The following is a 22,454-nucleotide window of genomic DNA, read 5'->3' as shown; positions in this document are numbered from 1 at the left end:
AGTTGTGCACTTACAGATTGTAAAATTGAAATTTGTATTAAGTTTATGTACCTGTATTGTTAATTTTAACAGCATAAAATAAGCTATGACATCATTGTATTTGTCAAGCCTTCTGACTACGAAAGTACTGTGTTTGTAAGGGTTTAGTTTGGACTGAATTGTCAACATGATTAGTTTTAGCATAATGTTTACAAAAGCCATTTTTTGTTCATTACTCTCACATGCACATCTAAATTAATAATGTTAACGAAGTACCTGACTATGCTGGTGGCATAATAGCACAACCAATAAAGACCAAGAAATGTCAAGTATTGGGAATAATTTGTGTACTTGTAAATTTTTTTACAGTGGTAGGAGGGAGTACTATGAACAACATACTAGAAATCCTGACTGATGAAGGATGTGTGTGGGGTGGGGGGGTTAGTTGGCACATACCGAGCAAGAGATTACGAAAATCTTGTGCATGGTTTATGGAGGTTAGCTATAACATTGTGAGCTGCATAAAACAGTGGTAGGGGCAGCCCATTACCCTGTATTATTGTGCTTTGAGTGCAGACTAGTTTGTTCCAGAGGTGGACATCAGCAATAGCGAATGAGTTTCAGACTGTTTCTGTTTTATGGAAGGGCACAGCTAGGATACCAAATAAGTGGTACCATATGTTGTTGTTATTAAATGTACTTGATGTATGATGTGAGGTAGGCTTATTGCTGTGTGTGGACAGTGAGGAGCAGATGAAGTAGACGTAAGTACATTCCACACCAGCAGCAAATTGTCATCCTACCAAGGAAGGTACTTAAAATGTTGAACTCTTATTCTAATCCTACCATCCTGATTGCAGATTTCTGTAGTTTCCCTAAATCACTGTAGATGAGGGCCAGTTGATTTTCTTTCTGTTATTCTGAAACACATGTGATGGTCCATAACCTTGATCTTGACAAGAATTTTTAACTACAGCCGGTCTGCCATCCTTTCAAATTTTAATAATCATAATTATCAAACACATTCAGAGGAAAAGATGTAAAACAATTAATTTAGATCTTCTGTTATTTCCCAGTGAGTGTTTCATCTAATTCTCATCTGTCTCGTAGATAATTTTCATGTGTTACTTGTACATACGACATGGAATATGTTAATGTAATAAAACGATGGCATGGCTGTCCACAATAATGTAAACAAACAAATTATACAATTTCATGAACCACATCCCTACACAACATATATGTACACCTGATACAACTGTAATTTGATATTGTTGTCCTTTGGTAGTCAGTCTGAATGTTGGTTTGATACACCTCTCGCTGCTAGTTTATCCTGTGCAATTCTCTTCACCTACCTATACCTACATCCATTCAACTTGTTTAAAGTGTTTAAGCCTTGGTCTCCATCTGCCATTTTTAACACCCCCCCCCCCCCTCCTCTTTACTCACACACACACACACACACACTCACACTCTCCCTCCCCCTCCCCCCTTTCTGTTGCCAAATTACCTAGTCCTTGAAACCTCACCTATCCCTTCTTTTAGTCACATTGTGCAAGACAGTTTCTTTATCACCTATTCATTAATTACTTGAGCTATGTATCTAATCTTCAGCATTGTGCTATTACACCAAATTTCATAAGGTTATATTGTCAGTTTGTGCACAGGTAATACACTGGATTCATGTATGTAGATGATAAAGAGTTCACCGTCCTGTTGACAAGGGGGCTAGAGATGGAACACAAGCTAAGATTGGGGAAGCATTCCCTTTAAGCAATTTAGGGATATCTGGAGAAATTTAAAATCTTTAAGACCATCAACCTTCTGAATAAACTTCGCAAGTCACTTACAGTGCATGACACAGTACATTTTAGCAATATTATCAGTTTTCTTTCCTGTTGCACTCACATATTGAATTAGGGGAAAAAACCGTCTAAATGCATCTTCTGTCAAACAGGGAAAATCCAGGCTGGAATAACAATATGAAAAGGACAGAGTGCTACTTAACTATGTAGAAAAGATGTTGAGTGGCAGAGAGGCACATTGAAAGAAGGCAGTATATTTAGATGCAAGATCTGTCCCATACATCTTCCCTCTACCATCCATTCCAGTTCTGTCAAAGGCATCTTCTACTGCCATCAGAAACAGGGGTGCCTGTGAAAGAAGCCATATGATCTACCAATTTAGCTGCAAGCTCTGTGATACATTCTACATGGACATGACCGCTAACAAACTTTCTGCCTGCATAAACGGCCACTGCGAAATTGTGGCTGAGACACAGCTGGACCACCCAGTTGCTGAGCGTGCCACCCAACAAGACGTGCTCGACTCTAGCAACTGCTTCACAGCCTGTGCCATCTGGATTCTTCCCATCAACACCAGCTTTTCTGAATGAATTGTGCAAGTATGAACCCTCCTTGCAACATATCCTTCGTTCCAGTAACCATCCTGGCCTCAAGTGCCTATTATCTTCCCTGCTCCTGCTCCAATCCTACACATGTCTTCTGTCCCAACAGCATATCCACATATTCATTTCTCCTTATCTAATTCTCTACTTCCCCCTTCTTCCCCTACCACCTCACCCTACAGCACAGCCTCCTGACACTGAACCTAACAGCCCACTGTCCTCTCATCAACGTGCCCCTGTACACTCCCACAACCACCCCTAGCATCTTCCTGTTTCCCTACCCTGCTATCCCTCCCCAGCCCACACCTCTTCTGTTGCCCACTACCCGCCCAGATGCAGTCACGGTCAGCCATTGGCACCCGGAGGTGACAGTGGCCGTGTGTGTGTGTGTGTGTGTGTGTGTGTGTGTGTGTGTGTGTCTGACAAACCATTTAGTCTGTATATGTGTGGATGGATATGTGTGTGTGTGCGAGTGTATACCCGTCCTTTTTTCCCCCTAAGGTAAGTCCTTCCGCTCCCGGGATTGGAATGACTCCTTACCCTCTCCCTTAAAACCCACATCCTTTCGTCTTTCCCTCTCCTTCCCTCTTTCCTGACGAAGCAACCGTTGGTTGCGAAAGCTAGAATTTTGTGTGTATGTTTGTGTTTGTTTGTGTGTCTATCGACCTGCCAGCGCTTTCGTTTGGTAAGCCACATCATCTTTGTTTTTAGATATATTTTTCCCACGTGGAATGTTTCCCTCTATTATATTAAAACCATTTAGTCTGATAGCTAAATATTATGTAGCTGTCTTTTTTCTAATATGCCTGTTTACCAGTCAACGCCTTCTCTCTTCTATCTTATGTATGGTACATACATCATATACAGGGTGATTCACGAAGATATGCAGGTATTTTAATATCTTATTTTACAAGTAAAACTAAAGAAAAAAGTTCATATAAACATAGATCCGCAAATGTTTAGTTACGGAGTTAGAGCTAATAAACAATTTTGCCTGAAATTTAGCAACTTTGGTAATGTGAAGCCATTGCAAAACTAAGCAAGATTTCCATTTATTTTGTTGTTATTTGGTCTTGTGAATCCAATAAAACATGTTCTAGATGTGTATCTGCAGTACTTTTCCAGAACACACAGAGAAGCAAAGATTATTATACAAATAATTTTTTTTTTTACTTTCATTAAGAATGTAGAAACACTCATGTCATTGTTGGCAACTGTTATAGTGTTGTTTCATTCATTTTCTAAACTTGAAATCAGTTAGTTTTATATATTGGTCAGTGAAAGAACATAACAACAACAGTGTATTTAATCGAAACCACATAGTAACTGTTGTAGTTTGTAGATTATTTATGAAATAGGGACACCTTTCAAGTTTACTGCAGAGGGGTAAGCCGCTACCATCATTTTTCCAAAACTAAATTCTCTACAACTTCCGTTGAAAATTAGTGCGGTTGTCTGGAAATTAAAAAACAAATTGGGCCAAGTAGTTAATAAATTAAAAATTTTATGAAATTACTTCTTTGCTTCTCTGGATGTTCTGGAAAACAAATTGGGCCAAGTAGTTAATAAATTAAAAATTTTATGAAATTACTTCTTTGCTTCTCTGGATGTTCTGGAAAACTACTGCAGATAGATGTCTGGGACATGTTTTATTAGATCACCAGATCAGTAACAACAAAATAAATGGAAATCCTGCTTTACTTTGACCTTGTACAGTTTTGTGATGGCTTCATATTAGCAAAGTTGCTAAATTTCAGACAAAATCTCTTATTAGCTGTAACTCCATAAGTAAACATTTATGGACCTATGTTTATATGAACTATTTCTTTTGTTTTGGTTGTAGAATAACATAGTAAAATATTTGCATATCTTCATGAATCATCCTGTATATGATTGTGGCAGCATAATGGTCTCACAACATTCTTCAAATGTAGGTTCTCTGAATTAGTACTGTTTGTCGTCCGTGTTTCATTTCAATGTGAGGCTACACTTCAAACAAATACCTTTTAGAAAAAGTTCCCAAATACTCAAATTTCTATTTAAGTTTCATGTTTATATGTCAGGCATTTTAAATCCTCTTTGTTTCTGACACCATCAGTTATTTTGCACCTAAATAGCAGAACCTGTGTACTTATTACACCATCTCTTTTTTTAAGTCCAATTCCCTCAGCATCATCTGACATAGCTGGACTACACTCTGCTATAATTGTTTTACTGTCATTTATGTTCATCTTGTAATTACTTCCCCCCCCCCTCCCCCTCCTTGCCCCCTATCCGTCCCTCCAAGATGCTGTCCAATCTGTGCAACTCATCGTCCAAGTCTTTTGCTATCTCTGACAGAATAACATAGTAATTGGAAAACCTTAAACTGATATTTCCTTGCATTAAAATTCTGTGCTGAATTGAGACTCAAACCTGGGGAGGTACCTAAGCTACAACAAGGAAATTTGTTTCTAGGATGAATCTTTCGATCTGCAGCAAATATGCAATATTTTGAAAATTTCTGGCAGATTGAAACTGTGTGCTGAATCTCAGCACATACTCAAATGGAAAGTTAAAGATTCACTCTAGAAACCTTGGCGTTTTTATTTCTTCTCCGTGAACTTTAATCCCTTTTCTAAATTTCTTCATGGCTTGCTTTACTGCTCACTTAATACACCTGTCTCACTTCTCAACTGCTGCTTCTCTGTATGTCCTTCAATGCTCATGACTGCAACCTTTTTTTTTAACTAGTTGTAGTTAACCTTTTGCTTCTAGTATTTTGTCTCTGATAACTTTAGAAATCCAAAAAGTGTTTTCAAATCAACATTGTAGAATTTTTTTTCTAAATTTACAAATACTGTAGGTGTGGGCTTGCATTCTTCAACCTAACTTCTAAGGTAAGTTGTAGGTTCAGTATTGTTTTATGTATATCTACATACATATTCTGCAAGCCACCATATGGTGTGTGGTGACGGGTAGCCTGTACCACCATTAGTCATTTCCTTTCCTGTTTCACTCACAAATAGAACAAGGCAAAAACTAATGTATATGTGCCTCTGTATGAGCCCTAATTTCTCGTGTGTTGTCCTTACATGAAATGTAAGTCATCTTGTGTGCTCCAACAGTCATTCAACTTCAACACATTCCTGTACACCACAGTATCATCAGCAAGCCACTGCAGATTTCCTCCCACCCTGTCCACCATATCATTTATATCACACATCACATAGAAAATAAGAGCAGTTGTATCACATTTTCCTGGGGTACCGCTGGCGATACCCTTGCTGTCAAGGACAGTATACTGGGTTCTGGGTTGTATTACTAATGAAGTTTCAAGTGATCCTGCGTTTGTCCAGAACTGTGTTGTGGATTGGCATTAGAGCCAACCCTTATAGAGGAAGCCGAAAGGCACGCGTTTAAGCTCTCGCAGGCTGGCGTGAGGTCTGGAACAGGACAAGGAATTTAGACTAGAAAAAAAGGATGTAGCTGGTGGAATACTTAACTTTAATCCATTAATGTTGAACGTAGCTCTTGTCTGTACATTCTTTACAATATCAATAGCAACTGATAATCTCGGGGCTGAGAGCGATACGAGGACAAAAAGAGCAATAACGCGTCCTCCCGAGAATGCGACTCTTTTAACTTCAACATCTGTGACTTGAAAGTCCGGACCAATCGTTCAGCGGCACCGTTTGAGTGTGGCGAAAACGACGCAGTTGTCAGATGTTGAATACCATTGGCCTTGCAGAATGACTGAAATTCTGTGGACCGGAATTGTGGGCCATTGTCGGAAACAATAGTCTGCGGAAGACCTTCAATGCAAAAGATAGCAGATAATGCTTGGATGGTGGCAGATTACGTTGTGGAAGACATCCGGACAACAAAAGGAAAATTACTGAATGAATCTACCACAACCAACCATCGAGCATTCCAGAATGGACCAGCAAAATCGATGTGTAAGCGTTGCCAAGGGGAAGTGGCTTTTGGCCATGCAAAGAATTTCCGCGGTGTTATGGATTGTTGTTCGGCACACGCCATGCAAGAAGAGCACATATTCGTAATCACAGCATCGATTCCAAACCAAGTACAGTGTTGACGAGCAAGTCGTTGCGTTCTCACTATACCCCAATGTCCTTGGTGGAGAAGCCGTAAGACAGAGGACTGTAACGAACGTGGGACCACGACCCTGGACTGATCATTATCAGAACGCAATAGCAAAACACCATGTCGTACAAAAAGTCTCCCCTTGTGAGCAAAAAATCGGCGAACCAACGGATTCTCGATCTGTGACTTTGACAAGGGCCATTGCGTAGCAACAAAACGCAGAACGGTAGGAAGGACAGGGTCGGCAGCTGTGGCTGTAGCTACACAACGAAAATCAATCGGAAACGATTCGACCACGTCATCGGTTTCCGCATCAATGAACAGGCAAGCAAGTTCGGAAAGAATCGAATGCTCTATCCTCAGTAACAGGCAAACGGGACAACGCATCGGTGTTTCCGTGCTTAGCAGTGGACCGATACAAGATATCGTAGCGGTACTGCGAGAGGAAAATTACCAGCGAATGAATTTCTGCACTGTACATGGAGGTACAGGCTTGTTCGGATGAAAAAGCGATGTCAAAGGTTTGTGGTCTGTGATGATGGTAAAGTGACGACCATACAAGAAATCATGAAACTTAGTAACACCAAAGACGAGAGCCAATGCTTCTTTCTCGATCTGTGAATAATTTCTTTGCGCCGACGAGAGCAATTTGGACGCAAAGGCAATAGGGCGATCATGCGATCCATCTTTGTGCGCAAGCACAGCACCAATCCCGAAATCCGATGCATCCACCATCAACAAAAGGGGTTTCTGGGGATCGAATGGTGTAAGGCAAGTATTGGAAACCAACGCCGATTTCAACTGGTGAAAGGCGCGTTCGTATTCCATCGTCCAGACGAACAGAACACCTTTACGGCGTAAGCGATGAAGCGGAGCTGAAAGGTAAGAGGCGTGGCGCACATAGCGATGATAATAATAGATTTTCCCAGCACACTCTGTAGCTGCTTCAAATTCTGCGGCGAAGGCAAGTCTTGTATGGCACGGAGGTTCCTCGGGACTAGGATGTATGCCTTGGGCATTGAGGACATGTCCCAGATGGGGTAAGTCACGAGCAAAAAACACACATTTGTCCTTCCGCAAGCGAAGACCATTTTGTCGCAAGACCTGAAATAATGTTCTGAGATTGGCTAAATGTTGTTCTTCCATCTTTCCTGAGATCACAATATCGTCCAGATAGTTTGCTGCAGTAGGGACCGACGCACAAACAATTTGGAGATATTGCTGAAACAATGCAGGGGCGGATGCACACCCGAATGGCAGTCGTTGCAATCGATACAAACCAAGATGCGTGTTAACCACCAAGACGCGCTGGGATTCTTCATCCACCGGTATCTGCAAGTACGCATCTGCTAGGTCCAACTTCGAAAAATATTTACCCGGGCACAGTTTGTCAAAAAGATCTTCTGGGCGGGGTAAAGGAAAAGTTGCAATCACTAGTTGTGGATTCACTGTTGCCTTGAAGTCCACACAAAGTCTCAATTTTCCGGAAGGTTTTGGCAAAATTACTAGGGGTGATGCCCAGAGAGAAGCCTGCACACGTTCAATTGCACCTTGTGATTCCAAATCGTGTAATGTTTTTGCGACCTCATCACGCAATGCGTGGGGAACATTGCGCGCTCTGAAAAATTTCGGTTGCGCGTTTACTTTCAGTTCCAAATGTGCTTTGTAGTTCTTAGCGCAACCAAGGCCCGGTGCAAAAATGTCTGCAAATTCCTCACAACCCCCTGCGGGTTCGGGGGTTAGAATAGGCCCGCGGTATTCCTGCCTGTCGTAAGAGGCAACTAAAAGGAGTCTCAAACGTTTCGGCCTTAATGTGATGGTCCCCACTAGGGTTTGACCTCCATTTTTCCAAATTCCACAGAAGTACGAGCCTTTTGGGGAAGGACACCTTACGTGGTGCACCATCAGTCCTCTGTGCCCTAAGGCCTTGTCACTCTTGATCGTCTTGGCATCGTAACTGCAGCCTCCATCCGTCATTTTGGGCAAACACACCTGATGGATTGTGTAAGTAATGCCCTTAGTGCGTCACCATCTGCACCCGCGATCACTATGGACTACACATGGCACCCAAAATCCAGCACGGTAGCCAGCCCGTTGTGGTGGGGTCGTCATGTACCCTCTAGGTTGTAGCCCCCTGACAACACAGGGATCATACTGCTGATGCCTGAGCTGACACCTCCCCACGTAAGGCAAGGAGTAGATGCCCGTCTCTCTGGGGCATCGGGACTCCCGGCAACGGCCATCCTGCCAGGTGGCCCTTGCTGTGGCTGGGTGGCGCCCGTGGGGAGAGCCCCTGGTCGGAGTGGGTGGCATCGGGGCGGATGCCCCGCAATGAAGCGGGTGAAATCTCAATCTGGTGGTCGCCCGACCGCCAATGTCTCTAAGCGTGGTAAGGTGGAATTTAACGCTGTGACATATAACCCGAAATCGTTCCCTTCCCTAGCCACACCATGGGAGGAACGTAGGGCTGCAGACAGACAGGAGCCGTATTCGCCACGATACCTTGTATGCAGCAGAACTGATGGGGATTCATTTTTGGGGACTAAGCCTCTTTTCTTTGTGCACAATCTCGAAGATAAGTTTGAGGAAGTGGCGTCTCTTTCCAAACTGAGGAGCGGGGCCATTCTGATACAAGCAGTTTCATCTGCACAGTCCCAGGCATTACTCGCCTGTGAGAAGCTCGGTGACATCCCCGTTACTGTCACTCCCCATAAGTCCTTAAATTTGGTCCAGGGGATTATTTTTCATAAAGATCTTCTGCTACAGTCTGATGACAAGCTACGTGAGAACCTGGCACGATGAGGTGTACACTTTGTCCGTCGTGTCTTTAGGGGGCCGAAGGATAATAGGGTCGCTACCGGTGCTTTCATCCTGGTCTTTGAGGGCGACTGCTTGCCTTAGAAAGTCAAGGTCATGATCTACCGGTGCGATGTCAAGCCCTATGTCCCGCCCCCTATGCGATGCTTCCAGTGCTGGAAATTTGGACACATGTCCTCCAGGTGCACTGCCAGCCCCACGTGTCGTGATTGTGGACGACCTCCGCATCCTAATGCTCCATGTGCTCCGCCTCCCACCTGCGTTAACTGTGGGGAGCATCATTCTCCCTGCTCACCAGATTGTGCAGTCTATCAACGAGAGCGGAAGATACAAGAAATTAAGACCTTGGACCGTTTAAGTTACCAAGAGGCAAAGAAGCAGCTAGAACGACTCAACCCCACACCTATGTTGAGGAGTTATGCTACCGTCACACTGCCGCCACCAGCTCCTGCACAGACTCCCTTCTCCGTTGGCTCACAGAGAAATCAAGTAACGTCTACCCCACCGCTGGGACAGGCCACTCTCTTCCACTGCTCCCAAAATACCCAGTTTGGGAGCAGTGGGCCCCAAGCAACCGGGGACGTCAGTCCCCACCTCTCAGCCGGAGCGGCGACAGCCCTCTCCGGCTCCTCAGCCGGGGAAGCGACAGCTCTCTCCGGCTGCTGAGCCGGAGATGCAACAGCTTCCTCCGGCCTCACTTGTTCGGAAGGGATCTTTGGGGGAGTCCCTTCCAAGGACTTCCCCAGTGTCTCACAAGACACTAGCCAGTGGCTGAAGAAGCCACCACCTGCTGGCCGAAGGACTTCACACTCTTCCTCTGTTCCTGATACTGCGTCAGGAAAGCCCTCCCAACATGCCAACCCTCCTCCCAAAGACAAGAGAGAGAAGAGGAAGCTCTCCAAGAAGGATAAGGACCCAGTGGTTCCTGCACCAACACTCCCTGTCAGCTCAGCCTCTGAGGATGAGGTCGAGCTCTTTGCGTCCCCTGATGACCTGGACCTCGCCGTCTCCTCAGAAACGATGGCCGTAGCGACGTCCGTCACTCAGTTGGTGGCAGCATGTGACCCTGCGAAGTAATTTGCCTTTTCAGTGCCTGAATGCCCATACAGGACACGCTTTGTACAATCCTCCAGTGGAATTGTGGCAGTTATTTTAGCCATCTGCCTGAGCTACGTCAGCTTCTAAGCATTACACCTGCTTTATGCATTGCCCTCCAGGAAACCTGGTTCCCGGCAATGCGGACCCCTGTCCTCCATGGATACAGGGGTTATTACTGCAACCGTAGCACATACAATAGTGTGTCAGGTGGAGCTTGCGTGTATGTCCTTACCTCTGTATATAGTGCTCCTGTGCCCCTTCAAACATCATTGGAAGCTGTGGCTGTCCGCGTAAGGACTACCCAGGACATAACCATCTGCAGTGTCTATCTCCCTCCAGGTGGTACAGTCTCCCTGACCTAATTGGCTGCACTTGTCGCCCAACTTCCCATGCCTTTTCTTCTCCTTGGGGATCTTAACGCCCACAATCCCCTGTGGGGTGTTTCGAAGATTACTGGCCGAGGCAGAGATGTCGAGAATCTTATCTCCCAACTTGACCTCTGCCTCTTAAACACTGGCGCTGCCATGTATTTTAGTGTGGCGCATGGCACGTTCTCGGCCATAGATCTGTCGTTGTGCAGCCCAGGGCTTGTACCATCGGTCCACTGGAGAGTCCATGACGACTTGTGTGGTAGTGACCATTTTCCCATCTTCCTTTCACTACCCCAGCGTCGATCCCATGAACGCCTGCCTAGATGGGCATTTAGCAAGGCAAACTGGGAAACGTTCTCCTCTGCTGCCACTGTTGAATCTCTCCCCCACGGTACCATCGATGTGGCGGTTCAGACACTGACTGCAGCGATTGTTTCCGCTGCGGAACGTACCATTCCTCGTTCGTTAGGGTGCCCCCAGCGAAAGTCAGTGCCTTGGTGGTCTCCGGAGGTTGCTGAAGCCATTAAAGAACGTCGGCGGGCTCTTCAGCAACATAAGCGGTACCCGTCTTTGGAGAACCTCATTGTCTTCAAACGTCTCCGTGCTCACGCACGGCGGCTCATCAAGAGGCGGAAACAGGAGTGCTGGGAGAGGTATGTTTCCACCATTGGTTCCCATACTTCACCCTCCCAGGTGTGGATGAAGATTCGGCGCATCTTTGGATTGCAGCACTCTATAGGTGTCCCAGGGCTTACCATCAACGGGGCGGTATCCACCGATGCCGATGCAATCGCCGAGCATTTCGCACAGCACTATGTTCGGGCCTCTGCGTCGGGGAATTACCCGCCTGCGTTTCGCGCGATCAAACGCTGGGAGAAAGGCAAACGGCTTTCTTTTGCTTCTCGCCACCCTGAGACGTATAACGCCCCATTTAGTTTGTGGGAACTCCAAAGCGCCCTGGCACAGTGCCCCGATACAGCCTCTGGGCCAAATGGCGTCCACAATCAGATGCTCAAACACCTGTCCCCGGACTCAGTGATGTGTTCTTGCCATCTTCAACTGCATATGGGGCGATGGTGTCTTTCCGTCGCAGTGGCGAGAAAGTCCCATCATTCCGGTGCTGAAGCCTGGTAAGGACCCGCTTAATGTGGATACCTATCGGCCCATCAGCTTGACAAATACTCTGTGCAAGCTACTGGAACGTATGGTGAGTCGACGGCTGTGTTGGCTGCTCGAGTCTCGGGGTCTTCTGGCTCAGTGCCAGAGCGGCTTCCGACAGGGCCGTTCCACCGCCGACTTTGGTCTTCCTTGAGTCTGCAATCCGCACTGCTTTTTCCAGACGCCAACACCTCGTCTCCATCTTTTTCGACCTCTCCAGAGCATATGACACGACGTGGCGGCACCATATTCCCGCCGCGTTGCATGGGTGGGGTCTCCGGGGGTCTCTCCCCATTTTTATTCAGAATTTTTTATCTGTTCGGACATTCTGCATTTTAATTGGTACATCCCATAGTTCACTTCCTATCCAGGAGAACGGCGTTCCACAGGGTTCTGTATTGAGCGTGCCCCTTTTCCTTGTGGCCATTAATGGCCTTGCAGCAGCAGTAGGGTCGTCTGTCTCACCCATGTTATATGCCGACGATTTTTGCATCTTTTTCAGCTCCCCCACCATTGGTGTTGCAGAACATCGGTTGCAGGGAGCCATATGCAAGGCGCAGGCGTGGGCCCTAGCCCATGGGTTTCAGTTTTCTCCTGCGAAGACTTGTGTTATGCACTTTTGTCGCCGTCGAACTGTCCATCCCCACCCTGAGCTCTATCTTCAGGATGCTATGCTCAGGGTTGTTGACACTTACCGTTTTCTGGGATTGCTGTTCGATGCCCGGCTTATTGGCTTCCACATATTCGTCAGCTCAAGCGTCAGTGCTGGCAGCATCTGAATGCCCTCCGCTGCCTCAGCAACACGACTTGGGGTGCAGATCGTAAAACATTGCTGCAGCTCTACAAAGCCCTTGTGCTGTCCCGACTGGATTATGGGAGTGTGGCATATGGCTCAGCGTCGCCCTCAGCGTTGCAACTGCTGGATCCCGTTCACCACTGTGGGGTTCGACAGGTGACAGGAGCATTCCGCACCAGTCCTGTTCATAGCCTCCTTGCTGAGGCTGGAGTTCCTCCACTTCGTATTCGGCGTCAACAACTGTTAGCCAACTATGCTGCCCACGTCTGTTGTTCGCCCCGTCACCCTAACTATCGTCTCCTTTTCGAAAATGCGGCAGTCCATATCCCACACCGGCGACCGCGATCAGGCCATACAATTGGGATCCGTGTTTGGTCGCTCCTTAATAAACTCGAGTGTTTGCCTCTTCCATCTGCTTTCCAGGTCTGCCCACATACACCACCTTGGTGTATTCGTCGGCCGCAGCTTGGGCTGGAACTTTCCCGATGGCCAAAAGATTCAGTTCCTCCTGCAGTCTTGTGCCGCCAATTCCTTGCTCTCCTCAGCGCATACCATGCCTCGGAGGTTATCTATACCGATGGCTCGATGGTTGATGGCCGTGTGGGTTACGCTTATGCTCATGCGGACTATGTCGACCAGCGCTCCTTGCCGGAAGGCTGCAGTGTTTACACCGCAGAACTGACAGCCATTTTTCGTGCCATTGAGCATATTCGTACCAGCACTGGAGAGTCCTTCATCATTTGCAGTGACTCGCTCAGTAGTCTGCAGGCTCTTGACCAGTGCTACCCACGCCATCCCATTGTTGGTGCTATCCAGGGGTCCATTCATGCTCTTGAACAGCGTGGTCGTTCGGTGGTGTTCATATGGACCCCGGGACACGTTGGGATAGCGGGAAACGAACTCGCCGACAAGTTAGCCAAAGAAGCTACCCGCAAACTGCCGTTGGAGATCGGCCTCCCGGCAACTGATCTCTGAACGGTTTTGCACCGTCGGGTCTTTGGGATGTGGGGAGGCGAATGGCGCACTCTGTCTGCACCCAACAAGCTGCGGCAGGTAAAGGGACCACGACTGTGTGGGGTTCCTCCATGCGGGCCTCTCGCAGGGATTCTGTTGTTCTGTGTAGGCTCCGCATTGGTCACTCTTGGCTGACGCGTGGTCATCTGCTGCGTCGAGAGGACCCCCCTCATTGTCGCTGTGGTGCGAACATGATGGTAGCCCATATATTGTTGGAATGTCCTCTTTTAACCGCTCTCAGGCGTGATTTTAATCTACTGGGTGATTTATCCTCTCTTTTAGGTGACAATGTCTCTATGGCAGATCGGGTTTTAAGTTTTATTCGCGCAAGCGGCTTTTATAGGTCCATTTAATTTTTGTTTTAACATCACCCTCTTTTGAGCTGTATCTTTTAATTAGTTTTGTGTTGTAATTCGACTCCACCCTAAACTTTTAGGCTGGAGGTTTTAACGTGTTGCAGAGTGGCTGGCTCATCCTATTATTTTCGTGATCAGCCAGCCACAGTCCTCTGCTGTGCAGTTTTAATTCCTTCTGCCTTTGTTCTCTATGTTGTTTTTGTTGCTGTGCTCTGTTTTCCGTGTTGTCTTACAATGGACCATGGGGCTTTTCTTCCCCCGGAATTTTCTTTTAGTGCTTCGCCTGACTGGTGGATACTTTCACTATGCTCTGTGTTTTTATGAAACAAGGGACCGATGACCTTTGTAGTTTGGTCCCTTTAACCTTTAACCCAACCAACCAACCAACCAAATTCCTCACAGAGACGAGAAACACTGTCTGAAGGCACAGTCTGGTTCACTGATAGGACCTGATTGACTATAGACAAGTTAAACAACTGAAACAAATCGAAACCAAACAAGTTCACTGCAGAAGAAGAACGAAGGACGTACAATGACACAAGATTTGTTTGTCCCCTGTATGTTGCAAGAAGGTTGCACTGTCCTAACACAGGGAGCCCGTGACCTGAATATGTAGTTAGCTTAACATTTGCGGCACGCAACGGAGGTGTGCCCAGCTGTTTGTACAAGTCTTGATTGATCAGTGAAACTGCAGCTCCGGTATCGAGCTGGAATGGTATCACTTTGCCGTTAATGTCCAAGTCAACAAAAAGTTTATTTCCTGCTGACGACAAGAGCGACTGCCTCGTGCAACGTGAACTGACACTGGTACAAAATCACTTGCGACTTGACGGGATTTCCGGCGATGTCGACGCACACTATTTGTGGGACGAACACAGTCACTGTGAGAGAGAGTGGCACTGGGCGGAGTGGAATGAACTACATGAATTTCCATGGGCGAAGGTTCACGAGCCTGAGTATTCTTGGTTCGATTCTGATTCCGGCGCGAAGCAAAGGGCCTGGAATGGTTGTGAGTGTCCGATCTGAGCTTTTTCTGGCAAACTTTTTGAACATGTCCTTTTTTATTACAGAAAAAGCAAATAGCCTGGCGTGACGGGCAATTCTCACGCAAATGTCTAGTAGCACACTGCGGGCATGATTTTAGCACTGCATTTGCCTGCCTGCGCGGCACACGTGGCTGAGAGCCTGGCGGCCGTTGCGCGGCCGGGTGCGAGGGCTGTGTACTGCTCCGTGCAGCTCGCCCGGCGGGCCGGTTAACGTGACACACGGCTGGTGAAGTTTCAAATGATTCCTGAGCAAAGTGAAGTGTGTCCTGCCGATCCAATATGTCCATCACTTGTTGAAGGGAGGAATTGACTAGTTTCAAAATCTGTTCCTTTATACGAACATCAGAAACGTTATGTGCAATTGCATCACGTACCATAGTATCTGAATAAGGGAGTCCACATTGACACTCAAAAGCACAATCCCTAGTAAGGCCTTGCAAGGTTGCAACCCACTCCTGATTAGTTTGACCGGCCGTACGTTTTGTACGAAAGAAGGTATAGCTTTTTTACAACTACATTGACTGATTCTTTGAAATATGCATCTAATGCAGACAAAATTTCGTCGTAGGACAGAGTTGCTACGTCGCGTCGGGGAAATAATTTGACTATCACACGGTACGTTTGGACGCCTACAGAGGGAAGGAGAAAAGGCTGCCGCTCATTACCTTGAATTCTGTAGGCGGCGAGATGGAATCCAAATTGGCGTGACCACTCCGTCCAGCTTTCCAGTGCAGCATCAAAAGGACGAAAAGTTGGTGCAACTGCATGTTGTGGGTGCGGTAGCGATGGAGCGGCGGCTGCCGCATCGTTTTGCATTGCTCGTTGACCCTGGACGAGCTGTCCGAGGGCATCCAGTAAGGCCTGCGTCTGCTGATTCTGCAAGCGATAAAATTCGGACAGTACATCTGGAGATGGTGGCGAAGCCATTACACAAGTAAATCAGGACAATATCGATAAGAACGCGGAAAACCTCGTTGCCAAAATGTTGTGGATTGGCATTAGAGCCAACCCTTATAGAGGAAGCCGAAAGGCACGCGTTTAAGCTCACGCAGGCTGGCGTGAGGTCTGGAACAGGACAAGGAATTTAGACTAGAAAAAAAGGATGTAGCTGGTGGAATACTTAACTTTAATCCATTAATGTTGAACGTAGCTCTTGTCTGTACATTCTTTACAATATCAATAGCAACTGATAATGGCGCCTTGCTAGGTCGTAGCAAATGACGTAGCTGAAGGCTATGCTAACTATCGTCTCAGCAAATGAGAACGTATTTTGTCAGTGAACCATCGCTAGCAAAGTCGGTTGTACAACTGGGGCGAGTGCTAGGAAGTCTCTCTAGACCTGCCGTGTGGCGGTGCTCGGTCTGCAATCACTGATAGTGGCGACATGCGGGTCCGACGTATACTAACGGACCGCGGCCGATTTAAAGGCTACCACCTAGCAAGTGTGGTGTCTGGCGGTGACACCACAAACTCAAACTCATTTTATCCTTGGTCAGCTTCTGCAAGTCATTCCATTCTTCATTAAATAATGCATGTGCCTTTTTTGAAAAGTTCTGTAACTACTGAACTGATGATTCAGTAATACTGGTACGAGGCAGCACCTGCCTTCTAGGATATTCGGATTATTACATTCTTATTTAAGTCTGAGGATATTTCACCTGCCTCTTATAGCTGCTTACCAGGTGAAATAGTTTCCTCATGGTTCATTCTCCCGCTGATCTTAATAATTCTGAAGGAATATTGTTTATTCCAGGTGCTTTGTTTCAGCTTACTGATAGACCTGTCAGTGCTTTGTCAAATACTTCTCCCAGTATTGTGTAACTCATCTTGTCGTCATCCATTTCCTCTTCTCCTTTCATAATATTATAATAAAGATTCATCTTTAATTTGCATGTAAGCAGGATCTACCTTCACTTTAGGCATATATATTTCTATGGCTTTGCGTTGCTCCTTTAGTCATTCCTGCATTTCTAGTTTGCACTTCCAGTCAAATTCATTTTTCAGATGTGTGTATGTCATTTTTCCTGTATCATTTGCTGCATTTTTGCCCTCATTTTTCTGTTTCATCAGTTAAGTTTAAGACATCACCATATTTCAGGATTTTTTCTGCACCTTCTCTTCTTATCTAGTTTTACTTCAGGTGCCTTTATTAGTTAATCTCTCAAAGCTACTCATTCTTTTTCTGTTGCATTCCCTTTAAAACAGAGGTTTAGAGACTAGGTTTTAAACTGCAAATCATTTTCAGTAGCAGATGTGGGCTCCAACTGCTCCAACATTTGCTGGTCTGCAAATTTTGTGTTAACTGTACTGAACCAGTTGTGGAGTCAGTCAATATTCATTTTGATTGAATATGTGCATAAGTAACCCCTTGCTATACAATTTAGTTCAACGGAGTCCATGCCCAAGCGATTGGAGATGGTGCATGTGAAACAGGCCAGTGTGATGTGCAAGACAATTGCAGTCCAAACCAATATGTGGATACCTATTGTGTAGCTACACATTTATTAGTGTCCAATGGTACTGCTCTTGTTGCCATTAGCACTAATGCAAATCTTGTTCCTTTTTATATGTATATTTGTAATACAATATTTCAAACAGTACTTCAATGTATAATTACAAATTTTTGCACATAAACAATACTTTAATGGAAATTATAAAGTTCATAGGCATCTACAGGTGGGATTTCTTTAGAAGCAATGTAATAACATGATGCCTAAACATAGATATTGTCAACAAAAAATGTAATTACAAGAAAAAAATGCTCACCTTTAATGAATTTATATTAGAAAATTTAGTAGTCCTGTACGACATGGTGGTTCGAAAGTATCGTGGTAGATGTAATGCCACTTTTCACTACATGCAATTCCATATTGTTTTGCACTGTACTCTTGTGTTTTTTTTTCTGCTAACTTTGAGCTTTGTATTGTGCTTGGAGTCAAAGAGTTGTTTCACATAGTAATGATTTTGCACACTTTTTATAGTCTGGAAATTGGACATCTTTAAACATTACCTCTGCTATATTTATTAGGTAATACAGATTTGACACCGTAGGAGGTGGTGTCTTCATTGCAGTTGACAGAAATATTGTGTCTACTGAGGTCGATGTAGAGTGTGATTGTGAAGTTATCAGGACACGTTTAACAGGGCTAGGAGAAATAAAGTTAATTGTTGGGTGTTATTACCAGCCACCAGGTTCCACTGTGACAGTTCTAGAATCATTCAAAGGGAGTCTACACTCTGTATCACAGAAGTACCCGGATCTTGCTTCAACCTACCTAGTATAGACTTGGATGATTATGGGTTCGTTACAGGTGGTACAGACAAGCTGTCGTGTGAATTACTTTTGAACACATTATCCGAAAACTGTCTTGAGCAGCTAAATCGACAGCCAACGCATAATGGAAATATTTTAGATCTGGTAGCCACGAACAGACCAGACCTCATCGACGGTGTCAGTGTCGAGACAGGGATTAGTGATCATGATGTTGTCATTACGACTATGGTTACGAAAGTTAAAAAGTCGGTTAAGAAGGCTAGGAGAGTATTCTTTCTAGAAAGAGCAGATAAGCAGTTGTTAGCATCCCACTTAGTAAATGAATCAACTTCATTTACTTCCAGTACGATGGATGTGGAAGAATTACGGGCAAATTTTAAACACATTGTAATTCACACATTGGAGAAGTATGTGCCGAAAAAGTGGGTTACGGACAGAGAAGACCCACTGTGGTTTAACAGCGCAATTCGGAGAATGCTCAGGAAGCAACAACAGTTGCACTCGCGGTACAAGAAAGATCGGGAGAATGAGGACAGGGAAAAGTTAATAGAGATTCATGCTGCTGTAAAAAGAGCGATGCGTGAAGCATACAACCACTACCACCGTCATACCTTAGCAAAAGATGTTGCTGAAAACCCAAAGAAATTCTGGTCTTACGTAAAATCGGTAAGCGGGTCGAAGGCTCCCATCCAGTCACTCACTGATCACTCTGGCCTGGCAACGGAAGACAGCAAAACGAAAACTGAAATTTTAAATTTAGCATTTGAGAAATCTTTTACGCAGCAGGATCATACAAACATACCACCGTATGAGTCTCGTACAGATTCCTGTATGGAGGACAGTACATCCCCGGAGTTGTGAAGCAGCTGAATGGGTTGAAAATAAATAAATCGCTAGGTCCTGATGGGATTCCAGTTCGGTTTTACAGAGAGTACTCTACTGCATTGGCTCCTTACTTAGCTTGCATTTATCGTGAATCTCTTGCCCAACTTAAAGTCCTGAGCGACTGGAAAAAAACGCAGGTGACACCTGTATATAAGAAGGGTAGAAGGACAGATCCTCAAAATTACAGACCAATATCCTTAACATCAGTTTGTTGCAGGATTCTCGAACATATTCTCAGTTCGAATATAATGAATTTCCTTGAGACAGAGAAATTGCTGTCCATGCATCAGCACAGCTTTAGAAAGCATCGCTCCTGCAAAACGCAACTCGCCCTTTTTTCACACTATATCTTGCGAACCATGGTTGAAGGTATCAGACGGATGCCATATTCCTTGACTTCCGGAAAGCATTTGATTTGGTGCCCCACTGCAGACTCCTAACTAAGGTACGAGCATATGGGATTGGTTCCCAAATACACTCCTGGAAATGGAAAAAAGAACACATTGACACCGGTGTGTCAGACCCACCATACTTGCTCCGGACACTGCGAGAGGGCTGTACAAGCAATGATCACACGCACAGCACAGCGGACACACCAGGAACCGCGGTGTTGGCCGTCGAATGGCGCTAGCTGCGCAGCATTTGTGCACCGCCGCCGTCAGTGTCAGCCAGTTTGCCGTGGCATACGGAGCTCCATCGCAGTCTTTAACACTGGTAGCATGCCGCGACAGCGTGGACGTGAACCCTATGTGCAGTTGACGGACTTTGAGCGAGGGCGTATAGTGGGCATGCGCGAGGCCGGGTGGACGTACCGCCGAATTGCTCAACACGTGGGGCGTGAGGTCTCCACAGTACATCGATGTTGTCGCCAGTGGTCGGCGGAAGGTGCACGTGCCCGTCGACCTGGGACCGGACCGCAGCGACGCACGGATGCACGCCAAGACCGTAGGATCCTACGCAGTGCCGTAGGGGACCGCACCGCCACTTCCCAGCAAATTAGGGACACTGTTGCTCCTGGGGTATCGGCGAGGACCATTCGCAACCGTCTCCATGAAGCTGGGCTACGGTCCCGCACACCGTTAGGCCGTCTTCCGCTCACGCCCCAACATCGTGCAGCCCGCCTCCAGTGGTGTCGCGACAGGCGTGAATGGAGGGACGAATGGAGACGTGTCGTCTTCAGCGATGAGAGTCGCTTCTGCCTTGGTGCCAATGATGGTCGTATGCGTGTTTGGCGCCGTGCAGGTGAGCGCCACAATCAGGACTGCATACGACCGAGGCACACAGGGCCAACACCCGGCATCATGGTGTGGGGAGCGATCTCCTACACTGGCCGTACACCACTGGTGGTCGTCGACGGGACACTGAATAGTGCACGGTACATCCAAACCATCATCGAACCCATCGTTCTACCATTCCTAGACCGGCAAGGGAACTTGCTGTTCCAACAGGACAATGCACGTCCGCATGTATCCCGTGCCACCCAACGTGCTCTAGAAGGTGTAAGTCAAGTACCCTGGCCAGCAAGATCTCCGGATCGGTCCCCCATTGAGCATGTTTGGGACTGGATGAAGCGTCGTCTCACGCGGTCTGCACGTCCAGCACGAACGCTGGTCCAACTGAGGCGCCAGGTGGAAATGGCATGGCAAGCCGTTCCACAGGACTACATCCAGCATCTCTACGATCGTCTCCATGGGAGAATAGCAGCCTGCATTGCTGCGAAAGGTGGATATACACTGTACTAGTGCCGACATTGTGCATGCTCTGTTGCCTGTGTTTATGTGCCTGTGGTTCTGTCAGTGTGATCATGTGATGTATCTGACCCCAGGAATGTGTCAATAAAGTTTCCCCTTCCTGGGACAATGAATTCACGGTGTTCTTATTTCAATTTCCAGGAGTGTATGTGAGCGACTCGAAGACTTCTTAAGTAATAGAACCCAGTACGTTGTCCTCGATGGTGAGTGTTCATCGGAGGTGAGAGTATCATCTGGAGTGCCCCAGGGAAGTGTGGTAGATCCGCTGTTGTTTTCTATCTACATAAATGATCTTTTGGATTGGGTGGACAGCAATGTGCAGCTGTTTGCTGATGATGCTGTGGTGTACGGGAAGGTGTAGTCATTGAGTGACTGTAGGAGTATACAAGATGACTTGGACAGGATTTGTGATTGGTGTAAAGAATGGCATCTAACTCTAAATATAGATAAATGTAAATTAATGCAGATGAATAGGAAAAAGAATCCCGTAATGTTTGAATACTCCATTAGTAGTGTAGCGCTTGACACAGTCACGTCGATTAAATATTTGGGCGTAACATTGCAGAGCGATATGAAGTGGGACAAGCATGTAATGGCAGTTGTGGGGAAGGCGGATAGTCGTCTTCGGTTCATTGGTAAAATTTTGGGAAGATGTGGTTCATCTGTAAAGGAGACAGCTTATAAAACACTAATACGACCTATTCTTGAGTACTGCTCGAGCGTTTCGGATCCCTATCAGGTCGGATTGAGGGAGGACATAGAAGCAATTCAGAGGTGGGCTGCTAGATTTGTTACTGGTAGGTTTGATCATCACACGAGTGTTACGGAAATGCTTCAGGAACTCGGGTGGGAGTCTCTGGAGGAAAGGAGGCATTCTTTTCGTGAATCGCTACTGAGGAAATTTAGAGAACCAGCATTTGAGGCTGACTGCAGTACAATTTTACTGGCGCCAACTTATATTTCGTGGAAAGACCACAAAGATAAGATAAGAGAGATTAGGGCTTGTACAGAGGCATATAGGTAGTCATTTTTCCTTCGTTCTGTTTAGGAGTGGAACGGAGAGAAGATGCTAGTTGTGGTACGAGGTACGCACCGTATAATGGATTGCGGAGTATGTATGTAAATGTAGATGTAATCAACATGTTTCCTTTTTTTTGACAGTGTATTGTTTTTTGGATAATGTATGTGTTGAGTAGAGCCATATCCAACACAAGGAAAAGAGAGTTTGACCCGACTTTCATTCCCATGACTGCGACTCGTGATGCTTACATTTGGTCTGCATTTGTTTCCACTAGTCGGACTTTCCAAAGTACAGCAAGGGTTTGAGGATGAACATATTATAACAAAATATTACCAACTGTTGATGTGCTACAGGTAAATTTACACTAATTATTTAACAGAGTAAAACCGTTTTTC

At 45.9% G+C, this 22,454-nt stretch overlaps 1 protein-coding gene across 2 annotated transcripts in view; it reads left to right on the top strand.

The window, feature by feature from the left end:
- The window catches only part of LOC126248066 (N-glycosylase/DNA lyase), a 97,664-nt gene that overhangs the window by 10,143 nt on the left and 65,067 nt on the right, over positions 1–22,454 (top strand). The gene's annotated exons all lie outside the window — the stretch shown is intronic.

This window comes from Schistocerca nitens, chromosome 3, assembly GCF_023898315.1.
Source record: "Schistocerca nitens isolate TAMUIC-IGC-003100 chromosome 3, iqSchNite1.1, whole genome shotgun sequence".
NCBI classification, from domain to species: Eukaryota; Metazoa; Arthropoda; class Insecta; order Orthoptera; family Acrididae; genus Schistocerca; species Schistocerca nitens.
Note: the sequence above shows the minus strand (reverse complement) of the source record. Positions and strands in the feature narration are given on the sequence as shown.